Source organism: Saimiri boliviensis, chromosome 5 (assembly GCF_048565385.1).
Source record: "Saimiri boliviensis isolate mSaiBol1 chromosome 5, mSaiBol1.pri, whole genome shotgun sequence".
NCBI lineage: Eukaryota > Metazoa > Chordata > Mammalia > Primates > Cebidae > Saimiri > Saimiri boliviensis.
Window position 1 is genome coordinate 58,702,832 of NC_133453.1, and position 24,091 is coordinate 58,726,922.

The window sequence follows — 24,091 nt, forward strand, 5'->3', positions numbered from 1 at the left end:
ATGTTGGAGATCAAGAATGCTCCATAAAGCCCTTCAATCCATAGTTGTTCAACATTATGAAAATACCAAGGAGTAAGAGTTTTAACAGCACTAGATAATAGCTATGAAAGAAAGTTTCCTAGTGCTATTTTAAAACTACTAGGCACTAGAATACCACAAGGAGGATGCTCTGAATTATTTCCATTGTTGATTAAGATGCTTTGTGTAATTAGTAGTGTTTCTACCTGAATAAATAGTAATTTGGAATTCATCCAAATTAAAAGCCCAAATGAAAAAGGAACATTAGTGGTGACTAGAATGTTAACAGAATCAAACTTCTCTAGGGCAGACATGTCTCTGTAAGTTGGTGCAATTTAAATAAAATCTACAGAATCCATGTGGAGTAAAGGCAGAATGAATAGCAAGATGGCAGAAGGAGAAACCCAAACAGACTTCTAGCCAGAAGGGCAATTCACTTCTAGTTTTCTGAAAACTCTAAAAATCAATCTAAATTATTTATATGCTATTGTGAAATCTGCATTAACATCTTAAAAAATAAAACAGCAAATATACTGAAAATAAGTCATAATGGGTTTTTATGACTTAGTATCTTATAGTTCTCATAAAAGTGGATGTTACAAAATGAAGAGAAATTTTTCATATCACAATACTAGGACTATGGATGCTGCCTTCTATTGAGGCGGTTGTGAAAGCATTGCCAATATCACTCACCATGAGTATTCAAGAGAAGAGACTAGACCACATCATCTAGATCTAACTTCTTATGATGCTACCAGCATCATCTTGTTTCAGTGTCTGTTAGTCATAGAAGAGTGATATGGCACATTGCATCCAAGTAATGATGACAAGTCTGTGATATTTAAAATTAGTTATTCATAATGCTTAGGAGAAAGTCAATGTGATAATCCTGGCCTAAGCTGACCATAAAAGCAAATAATTTGGGGATCAGGACAATATAAACAAATGTGGACATTAAAAACCTATCGGATCTTACAAATCAGATTCTTGTATTGTGGGAAAAGGTATAGCCTGGAAATATATTCTTATGCAAAAAAAAAAAAAAAAAAAAAACCCTAGCATTATACCATCTGACATACGGAACACCTAAAACTATAAAACTTCTAGGAGAAAACACGTGAGAATATATTTATGACCTTAGGTTAGTGAAAAATTTCTTAGATAGGGCAAGAACAACAACAAAAAGTATGAGTCATAAAAAATTGATAAGTTGGACTTTACCAAAATTAAAAACTACTCTTTGAAATACAGAAAAAAAGATAAGTCACAGACTATTAAACAGCAAAGCAACTACCTTTTAAAGGAATTCATCAGAATATATAAAGAACAATTATAACTCAATGAGAAGAAGATAAACAATACTTTTTTTTGGATTTATAAAAGATTTAATAGATTCTTTGCAAGAGAAGAAATATAGGCAGCAAATTAATGTGAAAAATTTCTCAACATTATTATTGCTAGTTAAAAGCGTAATGAACTAGTAGTACATTTCTGCTATGTTAACTATCATTTTAAAAACTGAAAATGCCTTTCCGATAAATGTTTTTCTACTAAAAAATCCCCTAAAAGTACCAAGTGTTGACAAAGATGCAGAGCCACTAGAACATGCATATGTTCCTGGTGGAAATACAAAACCATACAGAGACTCTGGAAAGCAGTTAAGCGATTTCTTGTGAGTTCAATATATATCTACCATATGACCCAGCAATCCACCTAGATATTGAAAAAAAAATTGTCTATACAAAGACGTGTATGAGAATGTTTATAGAACCTTCTTTTGTATAATACCCAAAAACTAACAACAATTAAAATGTCTATTAATTGGTAAAGAAATAAATACATTCTGGTTTATCCGTAATACATAATATTATTCAGCAATAGCCAGGAACAAACTGCTGCTGCATGCACCAACATAGATAAATATCATGATTATTATGCTCAGTGACAAGCTAGTCACAAAAGGCTACATACTTCAAAATTCCATGTATATGAGATTCTTGAAACAGCACTACTACAGAGTCAGAGAAGAGACCACTGGCTGGAATGAGATGAGGGAAATGGCTACAAAGGGGCATGAGAAAGCTTTCTGAAGTAATGGACATGTTCTGAATCTCAACTGTGATCATGGTTATGCAACAGTTCACATTTATCAAAAGTCATAAAACTGTAGAACTAGACATGCGAATTTTACTGTATGTAAACCATATCTTGATAAGCCTGACCTAAAAAAAGAAATGATGGTAGTTTATACCAGGGTTATAAGAGAAGAAATGGAAAGAAGTGAGGGAGTAGATGGATTCCGAAAAACTTTGCAAGAGTGTTGACAGTACTTGCTAGAAGCAGGGTAAGGGAAAGAGAAAAATTAAGAATGACTGTCATTCTTTTGGATTGAGTAACTGAGATTAAATAAGATAGTATTTGTAAAGAATTTAAGATGGTGGTTGACCAACAGTATGGATGCAATAAATGTTAGCTATCATCATTTGTAGTTAGCCTACATTAAAGTGTGTTTAGTAAAGAGTCCCCAGTATGAACAGTACCTAAGTACTGTACAAAACAGTATTAAGAATATTTAGTGCGGCTTGTGGCTGATTTGTCTCATGATGCTAGTTCAGTTCTTGCTTTCTTTTTAACAAAACCTAGTAGAGTAACACGTAAAATGTGTATTATTAATTCCTCCAACAGATATTCATTGCATGCCAGATATCATGCTATATGTTGGGGATATAGCTAACGATAAACACGATACCATCTTTATTCTCAATGAACTTGCAACGCTGTGAATGAGATGTACAAGTAAACATGCAATAACAATAGAAGGAACACTTACCACCACAGTAACTGAGCCCCTACCAAAGACTTCAGAACATGAGTCAAGAAAGTCTTTATTGTGGAAATCCCATGTAAACAGAGGACCTGGTGAATACTCTATGAGTAAGTTGGAAAGGCAGGTGATGGTAGGTTGTGGAAGAGGAGAGGAATATTCTATGTAAAGGCAGAGCTTGTTTGAAAGCCCAGAAACAAAAAGCACCCAGCTACATTCCCAGTATTACTAAAGTTGACATGGAGGATGGAAGGGCGCATAGAGTCACAAAGGGTGTGCTGGAGAGGCAAATGAAGTCAAGTTGGGATTGGGAAACATTCCAAGGGTTTTGAACTTCATCCTCAGGATAATGAGGAGCCATTAAAAGGTTTTAAACTAGGAGTAATCAATTCTGATCTGTGCTTCAGGAAATGTACCTTGGCTTCTTTACGGAAGATTAGGGAAGGGAAGGGACAAATTGATGGAAGGACCAATAGAAGTAGTGTAGCAGAAATCAAGAAAAGAGAATTGATCCATAAATTCTTAAATAAAATTCAGGAACTGATTGGGCATCAGGCCTGAAAGAGAGAAAAGAATCAAGAATGGTGCCCACCTTTCTGACCTGGAAAATTCAGAGGATGGTGATAACAATGATTGGAACTAAGAAATATTGGAGAGGGAGCATGTTGGAAGGGATGGTGATTAAACATAGTTTTATCATATTATAAAAATGATAGCCACACGATATAGTCCACCCTTTATAAAGCAAATGCTTCTTATAGCTTAAAATGTAATTTCTATAATTTTCAAAACCTTTGAGGTTCTTCTTTCAAAAATTTCTTTTCTTAAGTGTGTTGGCAAACCTTTGTTATCAGCAAGGGATACAAAGAATACAGCAGCAACAATGGAAGTTAATGGCTCATGCTTTTCCTCTTCCTTTTTGTGCTTATGAAAGAAATCAACCACATATCTGAGTTTTAGGTAGAACCAAGTTTTATCTTCTAGTAAATTACCCTCTCCTTTCTCTAATTTTATCTATGACTGTTTTCTTTCTATACAGCTTTGCAAATATTGTACTTATCTGCTTATACATATATCAATTGTTTTATTGTTTTCCATTATTCATTACTACTATGCCCTTCTATCTTGAGTTTAAAAATCATGCTTAGTTATTTCAAAGTACCCAAATACCTTGGAAAATGCTTTGAATTACTTGAGTACATAATCAGCTTTTGTTACATGACTGAAGAGTTCTTATCCTGTTTCCTCATGTAATATTTGGCTCCGAAGTCATTCCAGTTCCTTATATATTTTGTCAAATACTTTAGTAACAACCTATATTATTAGAATAGATGAAGTCTTTAAAAATAAATCTTTATTTCATCAGTTTGACCTTATTGTCTTTCTTTTCTTTCTATCCATGTAACTGTAGTCCTTTTTAAAAATATAACTTATGAGAAAAGACAATTTATCCTCCAAAATCTAGTTGCCCACATGTTAAAAAACTTAAGCTGTAGTTGTTTAAGATGTGGGTGAATGGGTGCCCTTTTGCGTGGTGATACCACAATACATTTTTTCTAGTTGCAAAACCACTATGAAAAACATACATCATGAAAAACAAAATGCATGACTTTCCTCAACCGTCATACATCAGTTTTAAGCAGTCACTGTGCTCAGGTGAAGCCACAGTATAATGTTACCAGAACTGGATGACAATGTTGTAATCTGGATTTGAATTGTGTTTGAACATTGGCTTTAAATGTGAACTGTGGCATAGATCAAATGAATTCATTTCACATTTGATGTATTTGCACACTTACATGATATCTGATTCTTTGTTTTTAATTTCTATCTGATTAAGAAAAAATGCTGTGTGATTTAGGTTCTAGCAAAGGATTTCAATTCTTAATATACATGCTATAAGTAAAAAAAAAAAAGATACTCATAACTTCTATCCTAAATGAAAGATATAAAAAGCAAAAGGAAGGACACTGAAACTAAGTCTACTGACTCCGATACAGCAATGGGAATGGCAGCAGTAGCAGCAAGAACATGAATGTTATTTGAGTAGGGCTTTACATGGCAACAACGCAGAATGCTTGACTCATGGAGGAATTCATTTTGATAATAAAACAGAAGAAAATATATGATAGAGCTTCTATCCATTAAGATTTGTTTAAGAGTGATAAAATAGTTCAGAAATGAAGAACCTATGAGCAACCAGACATGGTCATTCACACTTGTATTCCCAGCACTTTGGAAGGTGAAGGCAGAAGGATCACTTGAGCCCAGGAGTTTGAGACCAGCCTAAGCAACTTAGCAAAACTCCATCTCTACAATAAATTTCAAAATTATCTGAGCATGGTGGCATGTGCCTTTGGACCTAGCTATTCAAGAGGCTGAGGCAGGAGGCTTGCTTAAGCCCAGCAGTTTGAGACCAGCCTGGCCAAGATGGTGAGAATTTATCTCTAAAAAACAATTTAATAATTAGCCAAAGTGGTGGTGCATGCCTGCAGTCCTAGCTACTTGGGAAGCCGAGGCAGTAGGATCCCTGAAGCTCAGGAGTTGAAGGTGTCAGTGAGCCATGATTGTGTCACTGTACTTTAGCCTGGGTGAGAGAGCAAGACTATTTCAAAAAAAAAAAAAAAAAAAAAAGATAAAAAGAACCTATATACAAAATTTGTTATAAAATATCAATGAACACCCTTCTTATTTGGAAGCATCTTTTTCTAGTATTATATAATTTTTTTATAACTCATATGCCTTTGAATAGGAAAACACCAAGCACCATTTAACTACAGCATAGCAATTATGAATAATTAGTATGTGTACTTCTTCCTTAGAGTACATAAACGCATAAAGACGACCCCTGAGAATTCATGCCTCCAATCTCTAATAATTCAAAATTTGGTCCTATTCCAAGGCTCACAGATCTTCTTTTGTAAAAACTCAATGGCCCCCAAATATATAATATATTGGGCTTTTTGTGTCTAGCAGTAATTTTTCTGTATTTGAGAAATTATATATTATAAAAATATGATTTAAAAGAATTGGCCAACAATTGAGTCAGGAATAAGTTGTTTGCCTCCACATTTCACAGATGCGATTGGATTCTGAAGTTATAACAGCCAGGAATGGACAAAGAACTAGCTCATGAATGGGAACTGCTTATCTCTACTCAAGGAAGACACAACACAAGTAAGAAGGACATGGGAATTTGTTCCTTTGTGAAATAAATTAGGTGTTTACCTACCTCTAGTTTGGTTCTATATGAAATGAAGAACCTCTATCAATTATTTTCTCGTGTTGTCAGTTATTCTCTGTTAAGAAAAACAATCCAGTTTCTGAAAATGTAACATTTTTAAATGGTTCTGCGAGGAGTGGGGAAGACTAGAGTAGACACGAATAAAAAGAAGGAAATGAGAGAGACCATATTCTACAAAGAACTGAAAAATTAGCTGCATGTAGTGGCACACAACTGTTATCCTAGTTATGTGGGAAGATGAGGCTGGAGGATTGCTTGAGCCCCAGAGTTTGAAGCTGCAGTGAGCCATTATTGCCCCATTGTACTCTAGCTTGGGTGATAGAGCAAGACTCTGTCTAGTTTTTTCTCTTTAAAACAAATAGACAAACAAACAGAAATAATACAATTATAAAATAGAGCAACTATTCAGTCAGTCTGAGAAAATTTGCTACTACCTTGTGTCCCAGTTTAGCGTCTCTTAAAGGTATAAAAACATCTACTTTGAATTCAACTATGCACTTGAAGCAAGAGAATAGGGTCTAGAGGCAAGGAACCTGCTGACTTTCTAGAACTGAATCATATCGCAACACTTCAGTTATGACAGGAAATATCCTAGTTATTTACACAGGGCGTATACCAAGTAAATGAATTTGTAACTTTACTTCATCCTCTTCATTTACATAGGGTGTACACCAAGTAACTAGTGGAAATCCTGAGAGGGTATTTAAACCTCAAAACTTCTATAATGGGCTCTTGAGTCCCTATGCTCGGTGTGGAGTATATTTTCATTTTCAATAAATCACTGCTTTAGTTGCTTCATTCTTTCCTTTGTTTGTGTGTTTTGTCTAATTCTTTGTTTAAGAAGTCAGAACCCAGACACCCTCCTCCAGTAACACACTGATAGAGGAGCCTGCCTAATCTAGAGTCTCCGCAGAACCAATGGCAAAGAAAAAGCAATTAAAATGAACAATTCTGCACATAAAGTGCCATCAGATGACACTTCCTTGTAAAACTCAGCCACTCATTCTTAAGAGATCAAGATAGTATACATTTAACTTATTTAGTATTAATGCTGAATATTTATCAAGCATTTTGACATAAATTGGGTTGAAACATTTTGTATTTCTGAAACTCTTTGTTCAATTAAAATGTTATATAAAGTTTATATATATATATATACACACACATATGAAACAGTTAAAAATGGAGTTTCTTAGGATTGGGGTATGAGGAGAGGTTGGTGGCCCAGTGACCCACCCACTAGCAGCCTTTTTATGTCCTTTCCTATGTGGTAGTTCCCCAGGGAAGTGCTGTGGAATCTCCAGAACTCTGAGGAGCAGGGATTAAAAATTACTGAAACATTTATAAATAAATTGGGGAGTTTCTGTTATATAGATTGGAAATATTTTCTGTTCCTAGTACACCTACTATTTGTTGACTGCCCAAATGCCTGACTAAAAGACAAAGCTCGAAAGTAATCAACATCTAAAAAAAAAAAAAAAAAAAGAAAGAAAGTAATCAACATCTAATTAACATAGCAGATAACAAATCTGTTTATCACTGTTTCATTCCTTACCACTGCTAAAGTGATAAAGTCATTGTCATCATCATGCATAAGAACAAAAAGAAAGAATAAGAGGAGCCAATGTTAACAAATGGGCAGATGGAAAGTTGAAATCTCAAAGTCCCAGGAACATGAATTGATTCATGCCACAGTGTCCTAGAAAAGCTCAGAAATTAGAAGCACCAGGTACTGGAAGAGGGAGTCAAAGACAGAATTTTAAAAAAGAGGATTATTTGAGTTGATTATTAAGCAGCTAGCTCTTAATTATTCTTCCAGGAATTAGAAGGCTTAATCTCTAGAGAGGACTCAGACTCAAGGACATCTTCCTATAAAGAAGATGAAAAGAAAATCTATATGATTTCCTCTAACCTTCTTTTTCTATTTAGCTTCCAGAGCACTGGAAATGGGTGATTCAGTACAGGACAGAGGCCAAAGGCAACCCTTAAAAAGCAGATCTATATCACCCCTAGAGAGCAGCCAGTCGAGACTGCGACAGAGAACAGAGGGCTGCCAAAAGGGCTTCTCCAGGAATGCTCCTTATTAGCTTTATCGTATATTTTTTCAGTATGTATATATGCTGGTATGATAAAAACATATTGTTAAAGAATACTCAATGTTTGAGTATCATTCAAGTGGAGAGAAACAGACCTAGCTTTTGAAAAACAAAGTTCATTTCTTTGAAAAATAGTTACCTTACAAATTATGTTTTGTCTAGATTATGAGAAAAAAAATCTATGTTTTGTATTAATACTTTGGAAAAAGAGAAGTAATATGAAAGTTTATAGGAAAGCAAGGACTAGCCAGTGTATAGTAAAAAAAAATTGTCTTGGATGATTCATCCACAGATAATTCCAGGTCCTCTTTTACCATTCAAATAGAATCCCTTCAATTGATCATGTATTGCCAGAACTAAATTTCCGGACACATGGTATTATTTTAGAGTACTAATGTAAAACCAAATAAGAAAAGATGTAAATGATATTTGCTCTTTTTAAAGTCTAGAAAGGCTACCTACATTCTGGCAAAACCATTTGCAAAGATTTCCAACTGGAAATGTATTTTGCATGATAACAGGTTGAAGTCATGAATCACTTGGTAACTCATTAGAGTGACTAGCATCAAAGGATCCCTTAGGAATTTAGGGAAAAGGTAGTTAAGCAATTAATGAAGTTATTTAAAATCCTGATATGGTTCAGCCTGCTTTGAAGACTGCTAGGGTTTAATATTTATTTAATAGATTGTCAGATTCATGCCAAAAAAAGAAATGTGACAGAAGTCACCCTAGTCTAAATGTAAAAAAGGTAGCCCATTTGAAGCATATTTTATTGCAGTAGTTGACACTATTATAGTCTGTACCATTATATCACCATACAAAAGCCATCATTCTCAAGCTGAAATTAACATTGCTGTTATTTTCGATTAGAAGAATTGGCTCTAAATCCAGTAATTCTCTACAATGATTTATATTTTAGTAGCTGCCATCTTGCACCAAGAGGGAATGTGTCAGAGTATAACCGCTCTCTGATGAGACATAAGGTATTAAAATTGATACGAGATGACAAAATGAGAGAATAGTATTTTAGGGGTATTGTTTTCACTTGTCATGGGCAGTTTCTGCTATGGCTTTATTCCTGAGACTATCTGCTAATCTTTATGTTTGATTCAGAATCTAATACTTCAGATGGAAATGTACAGGATGTGATCCTAGTATTACGTAATGAGCTCTTATCTCTTACAGAAAGTACTGAAAATGTATTAAATGCTAGAAAGATTTTATTTGTAAGAATATATGATGGCTGAATTGATGATAGGATGAATTCTCCTGAAGACAATTTAGTAGTTTCCTTAATTACATCAAGTTTTACTTTCATATGTTATAGCCCCACCTACTTTTATGTTTAAAGAGCAATATAATTTGAGAGATTCACCCTGAAGTTCAGGACTCAGAAAATTTCATGACATGTAAGAGCATATTATTTAGTTTTTAAAACTATGTTTATCCCTGAACATACTCAGAGGTCTCTAAAATCCCTATTTTGGATTTTTCTTGCTCACCTATAAAGCACTCTGAAATAAAACTTCTACTAAAAGATAATATATATGACTTTAAGCTTTGGAAGGCAAAAACTGTATCTTCTTCTTAGTATGATATCAGATATGTGAATTAATAAAGTATCACAGACTTTAAAATATATAACGTTATTATTTTATATAAATATGAAATACCAACAAATAAATATGTTAGATGTGATTTCTACCTCTAGGTCATGAAGAGAATGTACTTTGGGACTGGGATGTTCCTTACACCCCATTGCTATGGTTTGAATGTGCCCCACAAAGTTCATGTGTTGGAAATTTAATCCCCGATGCAGCAGTGTTGAGAAGCAGGGCCTAAGAGATGATTAGGTAATGAGGGCTCTGCCCTCATGAACAGATTAATGCTGTTATCATGGCAGTAGACTAGTTACCCTGGGAGTGGGCTCCTGATAAAAGAATGAGTTCAGTTTCTTCCACTTTCTCTCATGCTTCTCTTATCAAACGCATTAGTCAAGAAGCTGAGAAGGGTGTGAAAGATAGAAACAAAACTATTGGCAACAGCAACCAGTCATCAGCAAACCAGCTATAATGCCTACATCACAATAAGGTCAGGATCCTGAAGTGTGTGTTCAGCGTCCTGTGAAATGTCTTACACGCGTAAGACAAGTCAGACAAACAAGTTGTGTAAATAAGAGGTCCTAGTTATTATGACTTATATAAAACATGCATTTCATGCCACAGCATCAGGTTACTGCTTGCCATCCAGGAATAACTTAATGCAGAAATCCCAAAATAATGTTACCTATTAATAAGTTAGAGAATCTATTAGGTTCATCCCATGATAATCATTTTTCTCACATATAACACAACAAATACTGTGAAAATACAAAATATCTATGTGTATGCTATTCTCTATACCCTACTTCTCACCATCTTCTTTCCAAATTCTCATTTAACAATAGATAAACCAAGAATCTAGTGTTATTTTCCTTGAAAGGTAATTTTGTGCCTGGGTAAATGTCATTGTGTAAAAGGATTATCTTATTCATATATTCAAGAGAGAAGTTCTGAGGAGGATTTTCACATTTGTTGAAAGCAACTTTGTTGGGAGGTTTTGTACCACTCCAGTGACTACTAAGAAAGCTCAAAAGACATTTGAACCTTTCTGCTCAACCTTTGACAGTCCAGGTCTCTCATAAGTGTAATTTCCTCTTCTCTATGATTGTATCTCTCTTGATAATCAACCAACTGCCACTTACACCCTAGTCTATTTAGAATAGCACTCGACATGCTTTTCCCATTCTCACCCTTCTCAGACATTGCTATATGTCTCTGTAGAACCACTATTTTTTTTTTTTTAACTTTTATTTTTGGTTTCAGGGTACATGTGAAGGTTTGTCACAGGGGTTTCTTGTACAAATTATTTCATCACCTAGGAATTCAGCACAGTACCCAATAGTTATTTTCCTTCTCCTCTCCCTCCTCCCACCCTTCACTCTCAAGTAAACCACAGTGTCTGTTGTTTCCATCTTTGTGTTCACAATAAGTTCTCACCATTTAGCTCCCACCTACAAGTGACAGCATGCAGTATTTGGTTTTCTGATCCTTAGTTAGTTTTCTAAGGATGATAGCCTCCAGCTTCATCCATGTTTCCACAAAAAACATGATCTCATTCTTTTTTATGACTACATAGTATTCCATGGTATGTGTACCACATTTTCTATATCCAATCTGTCATTTATGGGCATTTAGGTTGATTCCATGTCTTAGCTATTATAAATAGTGCTGTAATGAACATTGGTAAGCAAATGTCTTTATAGTAGAATGATTTCTATTCCTCTGGGTATATAGCCAGTAATGGGATTGCTGGATCAAATGGTAATTCTGCTTTTAGCTCTTTGAGGGATTGCCAAGTATGATTGCCAAGTTCCACAATCACTGAATAAATTTACACTTGCACCAACAGTGTATAAGTATTTCCTTTTCTCTACAACCTCACCAGCATCTCTTATTTTTTTACTTTTTAAGTATAGCCATTCTGAATGGTGTGAGATGATATCTTATTGTGGTTTTGATTTACATTTCTCTAATGATCAGTGATATTGATCTTTCTTTCATATGCTTGTTGGCCTCATTCTATCTCTCTTGATAATCAACCAACTGCCAGTTACACTCTAGTCTATTTAGAATAGCACTCGACATGCTTTCCCCATTCTCACCCTTCTCAGACATTGCTATATGTCTCTGTAGAACCACTATTTTTTTTTAACTTTTATTTTTGGTTTTGGGGTACATGTGAAGGTTTGTCACAGGGGTTTCTTGGTATTTGTCTTCTTTTGAAAAGTATCTGTTTTATGTCCTTTGCCCACTTTTAAATGGGGTTTGATTTTCTCTTATAAATTTAAGTTCCTTATAGACGTTGAATATTAGATCTTTATTAGATGCATAGTTTTCAGATATTTTCTCCCATTCTGTAAGTTTTCTGTTTACTCTGTTGATAGTTTCTTTTGTTGTGCAGAAGTTCTTAAGTTTAATTAGCTCTCACTTGTCAATTTTTGCTTTTGTTGCAATTGCTTTTGATACATTTGTCATAAAATCTTTGCCCATTTTCATGTCCAAGAGGGTATTATCTAGGTTGTCTTTCAGGGTTTTTTTGCTGTTAGTTGTTTGTTTGTTTGTTTGTTTTTTAATAGTTTTGGGTTTTACATTTAAGTTTGAATCTATCTTGAGTTGATTTTTGTATATGGCATAAGGAAGGACTCCAGTTTCAGTTTTCTGCATATGGCTAGCCATTTATTCCAGCACCATTTATTGAATAGGGAGTCTTTTGTCCATTGCTTATTTTTGTCAACTTTGTTGAAGATGGGGGTGGTTGTAGAAGTGCCTTATTTTGGGGCTGTCTATTCTGTTCCATTGGTCTATGTACCTGTTACTGTACCAGTACCATGCTGTTTTGGTTATTATAGTCCTGTACTAGAGTTGGAAGTTGAGCAATGTGATGCTTTCAGCTTTGTCCTTTTTGCTTAGGATTGCCTTGGCTACCCAGGTTCTTTTTTTGGTTCTGTATAAATTTTAACATTTTTTCTAGTTCTGTGAGGAATGTCATTGGTAGTTTGATAGGAATAGAATTGAATCTGTAAATGACTTTCGTCAGTATGGCTATTTTAATAGTATTGATTCTCCCTATACATCAGCGTGGGATATTTTACCATTTGTTTATGTTTTCTCTGATTCTTTGAACAGCATTTTGCAGTTATTTGTAGAGACCCTTCACCTCCCTGGTTAGATGTATTCCTTGGTATTATATTCTTTTCATGGCAGTTATGAAGAACATTTCCTTTCTGATTTGGCTCTTGGCTTGGCTACTGTTGATGTATTACAATTTTATCTTTTTTACTCCTTTCTCTTGGCTGACATTTTTAATCAGTGTCTAAACTATTTTCAGGCTTCTGTTTTCCCTTTTCTTTGGTGATTCTCCTCTGAAGGGCATTCATATTCCTCTAAAGTAAAAACATATTACTTCAGATATTTAAGGTTCTTTATGACAGGCTCCTATCTAAGCAAGCACTGATTAGGTGGCAGCCCTGAGTTTAGCACTTTACATATAATACTTCATATAGCTCATTACTTTTTATGACAGCCTAACAAGGAAAACTGAGGCTCCAAGAGGTTAAATAATTTACACTAGCCCACACACCAACAAAATGGCTGGAACTAATTTCAAAGTTCACACTCTTTCAACTACAACTGATATTTTTATCCTTTTCTGAGTTTTTCTTCCTGGAGATTTTTAAAAAACATGTTTTGTGTTCTATTAAGCTTGAGATTCCAGAATGCTAAGCCTTTCTATAACTGTGGGTTTAGTTGGAAATAGGGCCTGGGTGCCTGGGAAAGATTAAAAGCATGGAGAGGAAGGTATTTCAAATTAGAGAGGTAGCCTTTTAGTCAAGCTCATTAGAAAAATTAGACCATTATGAAGAGAGAAGGCAGCTGAATGTATCTATGGTATGCTGGACATGGGGGTTTTATGCTGTACAACTTTCAGAGGCTACATAAAGTCTATCAGCAAGGAATTGTACTTCTCTATTAAAGGACAAGGTGAGCCAGTACATATGAAGGTGTCTTGAGAAGCTATGCAGTCCTATAAACATGTGAAATAGAGTAAAGTATTCATTTCTCCCTAGTGTTGTGAGCAGTAATGTCACCTAGTCACTGAGGTAACAAATATTAGGACCCTTCTGTCCTGACTTTCAAACTCATCTCATGATGTTTCCATTAATAGCTGTCAAAGCTCCCCAGGAGCTGTAATCATCCCAGGAGCCTGTGCAAGCCATTCTAAAGAATGTGTGTCAGTAAATGGCAGAAACAAAGCAGAAGCAAACACTCATCAACAGTCCTGGGCAGATCCAGCTTCTAGGGCAGAAAGAGGCTTTGTGTTCAAAGACTCCTATTAGATTAAAACCTCCTATTTGGCTTGTTTAAACAGAAAGTCTCTGTTGGTATCTACACAACTTTGACCAGAAGTAACATTTTCTGTGTGTTACTTGGCATAAGGACATGCAAAAGTTTCCTAACATGATATTCTTGTAACCTGGAGAAATTAGTAACTCCCACCATGCCACTCTTGTAGGATCATGTGCTAATGAAGAAGATGCTCTAATAATTAGGCCTAGAGCCCGCTGAATGTAACACCTTCCAATTAGCACTCCCCAGCAGGAATACTGCCATTATCATTAAACAACAAAGACAAAAATGGGTATCAATCCACATAATAGAAAATAATTGATGAAGTTGGAGGGCGTGATTATTTGTGATTACTTTACAGTCATGCACAGAAAGTAGGAGAGCCACAGCTAGTGGTTAATCTCTGGCTACCTCTTTGAAGATAATGAAATTGGCTTCCCACTGATGATTATTCATTAACAATTAATTCTTTCTCAGTGATCTGCCTCATTTTCAGCTTCTCACTACAAACATGCAATGGAATAATTACAAGTGGAAATGAAAAAGCAATTAGTGGCAGATAATGCCAACATCTGATTAAAAAACAGTAGAACAGATTAGTGGTTCCGTAACTGCAAGTCTGCTGCTTTCAGCAGGGAGGTGTAAGCCACCCAGTTATACTGCACTTCAAGCTGTGCTTTCTCTTTTATTGCTTCCCCGCCATCATGGTCTGCCACATTAAATGCTCTCTTTTATTCTAGGGGGCATTGGATTGTTGTAAATACTTTCTTAAGATTAACTAGCATTTCAGATTATTTGTGGTCCGACATGCTGAAATTCTGAAAAGGACTCTCTCATAACATAATGGATAAAACATATGTCTGTATATTTTTCTTTGGGGATTCACAGAAAATATCATCATACATTTACTCACTTGAGTTTCAGTTTAACTCTTGTTTAGTTAAGGACCTTCAGCAGAAGAACATCACTAAATCGAAGAGGCCAAGAAAGTGCACCTATTCGTGCACTTTAGCTCTTTATCTACCTGCATGCATGGTTGCTTTGGTCTTACAGGCTGGCTTCTCACCTTGCACAATGTGGAATATAAACTGTTCAGTTAGTGAATTTTTATTTAGCATTGTCAAGGGATTAAGATAGTTCTGACATCTGTATAAATAATCTGTCAATAAAAGGCTCATAATATTATTGATCTCAGCTGTGTCAGGGCAAGACAAAAGCACCTCCTATAGGAGGTACAGGAAGAATGTCAAAACCTTCACTTTAGAAATGTAAAATGCAATGATCTTTTAAATAATTGGGAAGATGTGTCAATACGAAGATCTGGTAAGATTTTGTCATGGAATTTGACATGTTATAAAGCACTTAAAAAATAAGTTTTAAAAAGAACTGTGTAACTATACCATCATTGGTTATATATTATTTCACCAGATCTACAGAGATCAAAATCATAAAGAAAGAAGGCATGCAATGGAAATAAAGTGAACTCTGAAAGGCTGAAATTAGGCTGTTATGCCCCAGTATGGTATCCCTTTAGATGTTCAATTGATTATTTCAAATGGGTCATTTCTTGTTCAGTATTGAACAAAATATTCAAAATTTTGACTACTACCACGTAATGTAACAATTTTTTTTTTTTTTTTCTTTTTTTTTATTGCATTTTAGGTTTTGGGGTACATGTGATGAACATGCAAGATTGTTGCATAGGTACACACATGGCAGTGTGCTTTGCTGCCTTCCGTCCCCTCACCTGTATCTGTCATTTCTCCCCATGCTATCTCTTCCCACCTCCCCACCCCCCGCCCCTCCCCCATTTCCCCCCAACAGACCCCAGTGTGTAGTGCTCCCCTCCCTGTGTCCATGTGTTCTCATTGTTCAACACCCGCCTATGAGTGAGAATATACGGTGTTTGATTTTCTGCTCTTGTGTCAGTTTGCTGAGAATGATGGTTTCCAGGTTCATCCATGTCCCTATAAAGGACGTGAACTCATCGTTTTTGATGGCTGCATAATATTCCATGGTGTATATGTACCACATTTTCCCTATCCAGTCTATCATCGTTGGGCATTTGGGTTGGTTCCAGGTCTTTGCTATTGTAAACAGTGCTGCAATGAACATTCGTGTGCACGTGTCCTTGTAGTAGAATGATTTATAATCCTTTGGATATATAGCCAGTAATGGGATTGCTGGGTCAAATGGGATTTCTATTTTTAGGTCCTTGAGGAATCGCCACACTGTCTTCCACAGTGGTTGAATTAATTTACATTCCCACCAACAGTGTAAAAGTGTTCCTATTTCTCCACATCCTCTCCAGCATCTGTTGTTTCCCGATTTTTTAATGATCGCCATTCTAACTGGTGTGAGATGGTATCTCAATGTGGTTTTGATTTGCATTTCTCTGATGACCAGTGATGATGTGCATTTTTTCATATGTTTGTTGGCCTCCTGTATGTCTTCTTTTGTAAAGTATCGGTTCATATCCTTTGCCCATTTTTGAATGGGCTTGTTTGTTTTTTTCTTGTAGATCTGCTTTAGTTCTTTGTAAATTCTGGATATCAGCCCCTTGTCAGATGGGTAGACTGCAAAAATTTTTTCCCATTCTGTTGGTTGCCGATTCACTCTACTGACTGTTTCTTTTGCCGTGCAGAAGCTGTGGAGTTTGATTAGGTCCCATTTGTCTATTTTGGCTTTTGTTGCCATTGCTTTTGGCGTTTTGGTCATGAAGTCCTTGCCTACACCTATGTCCTGAATGGTTTTTCCTAGATTTTCTTCTAAGGTTTTTATGGTATTAGGTCTGATGTTTAAGTCTTTAATCCATCTGGAGTTAATTTTGGTGTAAGGTGTCAGGAAGGGGTCCTGTTTCTGCTTTCTGCACATGGCTAGCCAGTTTTCCCAACACCATTTATTAAACAGGGAGTCCTTTCCCCATTGCTTGTTTTTGTCAGGTTTGTCGAAGATCAGATGGTTGTGGGTATGTTGTATTTCCTGTGAGGCCTCTGTTCTGTTCCATTGGTCTATATCTCTGTTTTGGTACCAGTACCATGCTGTTTTGATTACTGTAGCCTTGTAGTATAGTTTGAAGTCCGGTAGTGTGATGCCTCCTGCTTTGTTCTTTTTGATTAGAATTGACTTGGCTATGCGGGCTCTCTTTTGGTTCCATATGAAGTTTAAGGTGTTTTTTTCCAGTTCTGTGAAGAAGGTCATTGGTAGCTTGATGGGAATAGCGTTGAATCTGTAAATTACTTTGGGCAGTATGGCCATTTTCACGATGTTGATTCTTCCTAACCATGAACATGGAATGTTTCTCCATCTGTTTGTATCCTCTCTTATTTCGTTGAGCAATGGCTTGTAGTTCTCCTTGAAGAGGTCCTTTACGTTCCTTGTTAGTTGTATTCTTAGGTACTTTATTCTCTTTGTAGCAATTGTGAATGGCAGTTCGTTCTTGATTTGGCTCTCTTGAAGTCTATTACTGGTGTATAGGAATGCTTGTGATTTTTGCACGTTGATTTTGTATCCTGAGACTTTGCTGAAGTTGTTTATCAGTTTCAGGAGATTTTGGGCTGAGATGATGGGGTCTTCCAGATATACAATCATGTCATCTGCAAATAGAGACAATTTGATTTCCTCCTTTCCAATTTGGATACCCTTTATTTCTTTTTCTTGCCTGATTGCTCTGGCTAGAACTTCCAGTACTATATTGAATAGGAGTGGTGAGAGAGGGCATCCTTGTCTAGTGCCAGATTTCAAAGGGAATGCTTCCAGTTTTTGCCCATTCAGTATGATATTGGCTGTTGGTTTGTCGTAAATAGCTTTTATTGTTTTGAGATACGTTCCGTCAATACCTAGTTTATTGAGGGTTTTTAGCATAAAGGGTTGTTGAATTTTGTCAAAAGCCTTCTCTGCATCAATCGAGACAATCATGTGGTTTTTGTCTTTGGTTCTGTTTATGTGGTGAATTACGTTTATGGACTTGCGTATGTTGAACCAGCCTTGCATCCCCGGGATGAATCCTACTTGATCATGGTGGATGAGCTTTTTGATATGCTGTTGCAATCGGGTTGCCAGTATTTTATTGAAGATTTTTGCATCTATGTTCATCATGGATATTGGCCTGAAATTTTCTTTTCTTGTTGAGTCTCTGCCGGGTTTTGGTATCAGGATGATGTTTGTCTCGTAAAATGATTTGGGAAGGATTCCCTCTTTTTGGATTGTCTGGAATAGTTTCAGAAGGAATGGTATCAGCTCCTCCTTGTATGTCTGGTAGAATTCAGCTGTGAACCCATCTGGACCTGGGCTTTTTTTGGGTGGTAGGCTCTTTATTGCTGCCTCGACTTCAGACCATGTTATTGGTCTATTCAGGGTTTCAGCTTCTTCCAGGTTTAGGCTTGGGAGGTTGCAGGTGTCCAGGAATTTATCCATTTCTTCCAGGTTTACTAGTTTATGTGCATAGAGTTGTTTGTAATAATCTCTGATGATGGTTTGGATTTCTGTGGAATCTGTGGTGATATCCCCTTTATCGTTTTTTATTGCATCAATTTGGTTATTCTCTCTTTTCTTTTTTATTAATCTGGCTAGTGGTCTGTCTATTTTGTTGATCTTTTCAAAAAACCAGCTCCTGGATTTATTGATTTTTTGAAGAGTTTTTTGTGTCTCTATTTCCTTCAGTTCTGCTCTGATCTTAGTTATTTCCTGTCTTCTGCTAGGTTTTGAGTTTTTTTGATCTTGCTCCTCTAGCTCTTTCAATTTTGATGATAGGGTGTCAATTTTAGATCTCTCCTTTCTTCTCATGTGGGCACTCATTGCTATATATTTTCCTCTAGAGACTGCTTTAAATGTGTCCCAGAGATTCTGGTATGTTGTGTCTTCGTTCTCATTGGTTTCGAAGAACATCTTTATTTCTGCCTTCATTTCATTGTTTATCCAGTCAACATTCAAGAGCAAGTTGTTCAGTTTCCATGAAGCTGTGCGGTTCTGAGTTAGTTTCTGCATTCTGAGTTCTAACTCGATTGCACTGTGGTCTGAGAGACTGTTTGTTATGATTTCTGTTCTTTTGCATTTGCTGAGGAGTGATTTATTGCCAATTATGTGGTCAATTTTAGAGTAGGTGTGATGTGGTGCTGAGAAGAATGTATATTCTGTGGATTTGGGGTGGAGAGTTCTGTAAATGTCTATTAGGTTTGCTCGTTCCAGGTCTGTGTTCAGGTCCTGGATATCCTTGTTGATTTTCTGTCTGGTTGATCTGTCTAATATTGACAATGGGGTGTTAAAGTCTCCCACTATTATTGTGTGGGAGTCTAAGTCTCTTTGTAAGTCATTAAGAACTTGCCTTATGTATCTGGGTGCTCCTGTATTGGGTGCATATATATTTAGGATCGTTAGCTCTACTTGTTGCAGTGATCCTTTTACCATTATGTAATGTCCTTCTTTGTCTCTTTTGATCTTTGTTGCTTTAAAGTCTATTTTATCAGAGATGAGAATTGCAACTCCTGCCTTTTTTTGCTCTCCATTTGCTTGGTAGATCTTCCTCCATCCCTTTATTTTGAGCCTTTGTGTATCCTTGCATGTAAGATGGGTTTCCTGGATACAGCACACTGATGGGTTTTGGCTTTTTATCCAATTTGCCAGTCTGTGTCTTTTGATTGGGGCATTTAGTCCATTGACATTTAGGGATAGTATTGTTATGTGTGAATTTGATGCTGTCATTTTGATGCTACCTGGCTGTTTTGTTGGTTAGTTGATGCAGATTCTTGATTGTGTTGATGCTTTTTTACCATTTGGTGTGTTTTTGGAGTGGCTGGTACTGGTTGTTCCTTTATATGTATAGAGCCTCTTTCAGGAGTTCTTGTAGAGCAGGTTTGGTGGTGATGAAATCTCTGAGTGCTTGCTTGTTAACAAAGGATTTTATTTTTCCTTCACTTATGAAGCTGAGTTTGGCTGGATAGGAGATTCTGGGTTGAAAGTTCTTTTCTTTAAGGATGTTGAATATTGGCCCCCAGTCTCTTCTGGCTTGTAGGGTTTCTGCTGAGAGATCTGCTGTGAGTCTAATGGGCTTCCCTTTGTGGGTAACCCGACCTTTCTCTCTGGCTGCCCTTAGCATTTTCTCTTTCATTTCAACCCTGGTGAATCTGACGATTATGTGCCTTGGGGTTGCTCTTCTTGAGGAATATCTCTGTGGTGTTCTCTGTATTTCCTGGATTTGAATATTGGTCTGCCTTGCTAGGTTAGGGAAGTTTTCCTGGATAATATCCTGAAGAGTATTTTCCAGCTTGGATTCATTCTCTTCATCACATTCAGGTACACCTATCAGACGTAGATTAGGTCTTTTCACATAGTCCCACATTTCTTGAAGATTTTGTTCATTCCTTTTTGCGCTTTTTTCTCTGTTCTTGCCTTCTCTTTTTATTTCATTGAGTTGGTCTTCGACCTCTGATATCCTTTCTTCTGCTTGGTCAATTCGGCTGTTGAAGCTTGTGCATGCTTCACGAAGTTCTCGTGTTGCGTTTTTCAGCTCCATCAATTCACTTATTCTCCTCTCTATGCTGTCCATTCTCGTCAGCAGTTCGTCCAATCTTTTTTCAAGGTTCCTATTTTCTTTGCGATGGGTTAGAACATGTTCTTTTAGCTCATTGTAGTTTCTTACTACCCATCTTCTGAAGTCTGATTCTGTCATTTCATCACCCTCCTTCTCCATCCGGTCTGGTTCCCTTGCTGGTGAGGAGTTGTGATCACTTTTAGGAGGAGAGGTGTTCTGGTTTCGGGAGTTTTCATCCTTTTTACGCTGGTTTCTACCCATTTTTGTGGGTTTATCCACCTGTTGTCTGTCTCTGTCCCAGGGAGTTGGAGCTTTATGAGTTTCCCTTGCACTACTGCCTTTTTTGATTTTTTTTTTTTTTTTTCTTTTTTCAGGTCGGACCCGCCCAGCTAGCAGCACACCTAGCCTCTGCCTGCCCGCAGGGGCTTTGCTGAGCTGCTGTGGGCTCCGCCCAGCTGCCCTGAGCTCTTCCCTGTAGTCCTTTTTATATGGGCGTAGTTAGAACTGTCTGGGCAATGGTGGCCCCGCCTCTGTTATGGCGGACTCTCTCTGTTGTGGCAGGTTGCCTCGGCAACGGCGGGTTGCCTCGGCAACGGCAGCCTGCCTCCGTAGCGGTGGAGAGTCTCAGTAATGGCGGAAGCCCCTCCCCCACGGAGCCGGACCGTCCCGGTTCAGCTGTGCTTGGTTTGAAGGGCTCAACCCAGAGGGTTTCCAATTACTGTTTTTGTTTTGGTTGTTGTTGGGGGTGGAGGGGTGGGACCAACCGAGCCTGATCACCTGGCTCCCTGACTCAGAGTCTTTTCTTTTAAGTTGAAGGACCCCGCGTTCCGGTCGCTTGTTGAAAAGGCGCCGAGATCTCCCGTGCTGCGACTCACGGAGTCGGCTCGAACCGCGGCGCCGGCTCCTGGCGGATTTTTTGCCTAGGAATCTCCTGGCCTGGCTCGCTATTTCAGATGAATGGGCAACTCTGCCGTCTCAAGGCTCTGCTCGCCAGCTAAGAGGGCTCCCAGACCAGTGGCTTTTGAACCGCAGCAACAGGGAGTGGTCACAGCAGCCGCGCGGGCGGAATCAGCCCCGCGGGGGCCAAAACAGCCGCACCGGCTGGGACTGCGACGCTGGCGACCCCTCTGCCTGGGTATCTCCTGGTCTGTGGGCAATAAGAGTTCGTCTGGAAATGCGGCGTCCACTCACCCTCTGCACTTTCACTGGGAGCTGAAGTCCTGAGCTGTTCTTAGGCGGACATCTTGAAAGTCGATCAACAATTTTTTTAAATTGCATTTGGGCTCTCGGGTACATGTGCATGTCCCGCATCCTGCAGGATTGTTGCATAGGTATATACATGCCATGGTGGTTTGCTGTCTCCACCACCCCTGTCACCATGGCCTACATCAGGCATTTCTCCGGGTGTTATCCTTCCCCCTCCTCCCTGCCCGCTCCCCGCGGCCCCTCCCCTCCCCTCCACCCCCCAACCTAGCCCTGTGAGTGTTGTTCCCTTTCCTGTGCCCAAATGTTCTCATTGTTCATCACCCACCTATGAGTGAAAGCATGCGGTGTTTGGTTTTCTGTTCTTGTGTCAGTTTGCTGAGAATGATGGTTTCTAGGTTCATCCATGTCTCTACAAAGGACAAGAACTCATCATTTTTTATGGCTGCATAGTATTATTAAGCTTGTTTGTGTACCTGAAATAGTGTGGGGCACTGATATTAATCAGACGTGATATCTCAGCCCTGAACCAGCTCAAAATTGAGTGGGAGAGAAACAAACGTAAATGACTGGTGTAAAATGTAATGATTGTTACATTTGGGGAATTTACAGGGCAAAAGGATAATAATGACTGAAAAGACTTCATAAGCAGATGATGCTTGAACTAAGCTTTGGAAGAGGAGTAGAATTTTCTCCCCACAGGAACAATGAGGCAAAGAGCATTCCAAGAAGTGGGGAACATATGAATAAAGGAATAGAGGTAGAAAACAGCCTGGTATGTCTATAGAATGTGAATAATTAAATACACTGGCGAGCAGGGTACCAACATGAGACCAGCAAAGACAATGCTGAAGATTTAGGTAGGATTCAGCTCATGGAGGGCTTATATACTATGCTTATGAATTTGAACTTTATAAAGTGGAAACCCTTTTGTTTTCTTAAGCAGGTATTTGTCAAGTTAAAATTTTTATACTTCTGCAGAATGCAGAGTTCACAGATCACATACACATGTGCCAATAAGTTGTCTATAAAATCTAAGCATTTGTGATACATGGTTCTGGATATTTTAAAGTAATTCTTTAACATTATTACTGATGATGATATCTTGATTTTTTTGTCCCTTTATTCTAAAAAACTAAAAATTCTGTTACATCATCAAAAAATATCTGAAACATAAGAATAAGAATATTATACCTTTTAGGAATTAGAAATTAATCATTTTCTTTGGCTCTGTGGAAAGCAAAGTCTAACAGGGTCTCACTTATTAGCTGTGTGACCTTGGTGAAAGTTACTTAACATCCATATGCCTCTGTTTTTTCACAAGCTGGTTGTATTTGTTACGGAACTTAACCCAGTGTCTGACACCAGGGGACTAGATTAGTAAACCACATATCTAAATGAAATATAGCTAAATATAGCAAATATGGGACCAAATGGAATAAAATATTACTGATCTTCTCAAGAGAATAATGCATCGTGAATGAAAGTAATCAAATACATTTTGACAAAACCAATTAGGTGCTCACTGAAGTACCTAGATTAGGAGGGGTGAGAGCTGACATGAGGGGAGGCCATGGAAGAGGTAAGAGCCACCAATCCCGGAGAAATTTTCCTTCTGAAGTGCATCAGCAGCTAGGAGAAGAGAAATGCATAAACCCCATCCAACTCAAAGCTAGGGGTGGCATAGCTTCTCTTGACTTGGAGTCTCAATATTGTGAAGGGTCCTGCTTATATTAAGAAACTCTTTCTAAATCATAAAGTAAGCCCCTAATTGGAAGAAGTAGAGACTAAAGTGTAAGGCTATGAAAGAAAATTGACCAACCCCCTACTTGAAAGTATATTTTCTTTGTCTTAAATAAATATTAATCAGACTTGGCTGCCAAAAAAAAAGATGAAGACCGTTTTGTACCAATTTTCTTTGCTTAGTATTTAGACCTCTTCTCATCTCTAGTCTACATTGACTCCTAGGTGTTTTTAATTACCATCTATATATGCTGGTGCCTCCCAAATATATATCTACCGGTCTCACCTCTACCCTGAACTCAACTTGTCAATGCCAATGCCCACTTAGGGTCTTCACCTGATGTCCAATGAGCATCTCAGATGAGCAGATTTTAAACTCAACTCTCGATTCCAGTTCCTTCCCCTATGTGTCTTTCCCTTTAAGTTTCCCTCACTAGAGATTGATAACAAAAAACTTACAGCTGCCTTGGATTTTTCTCTTTATCT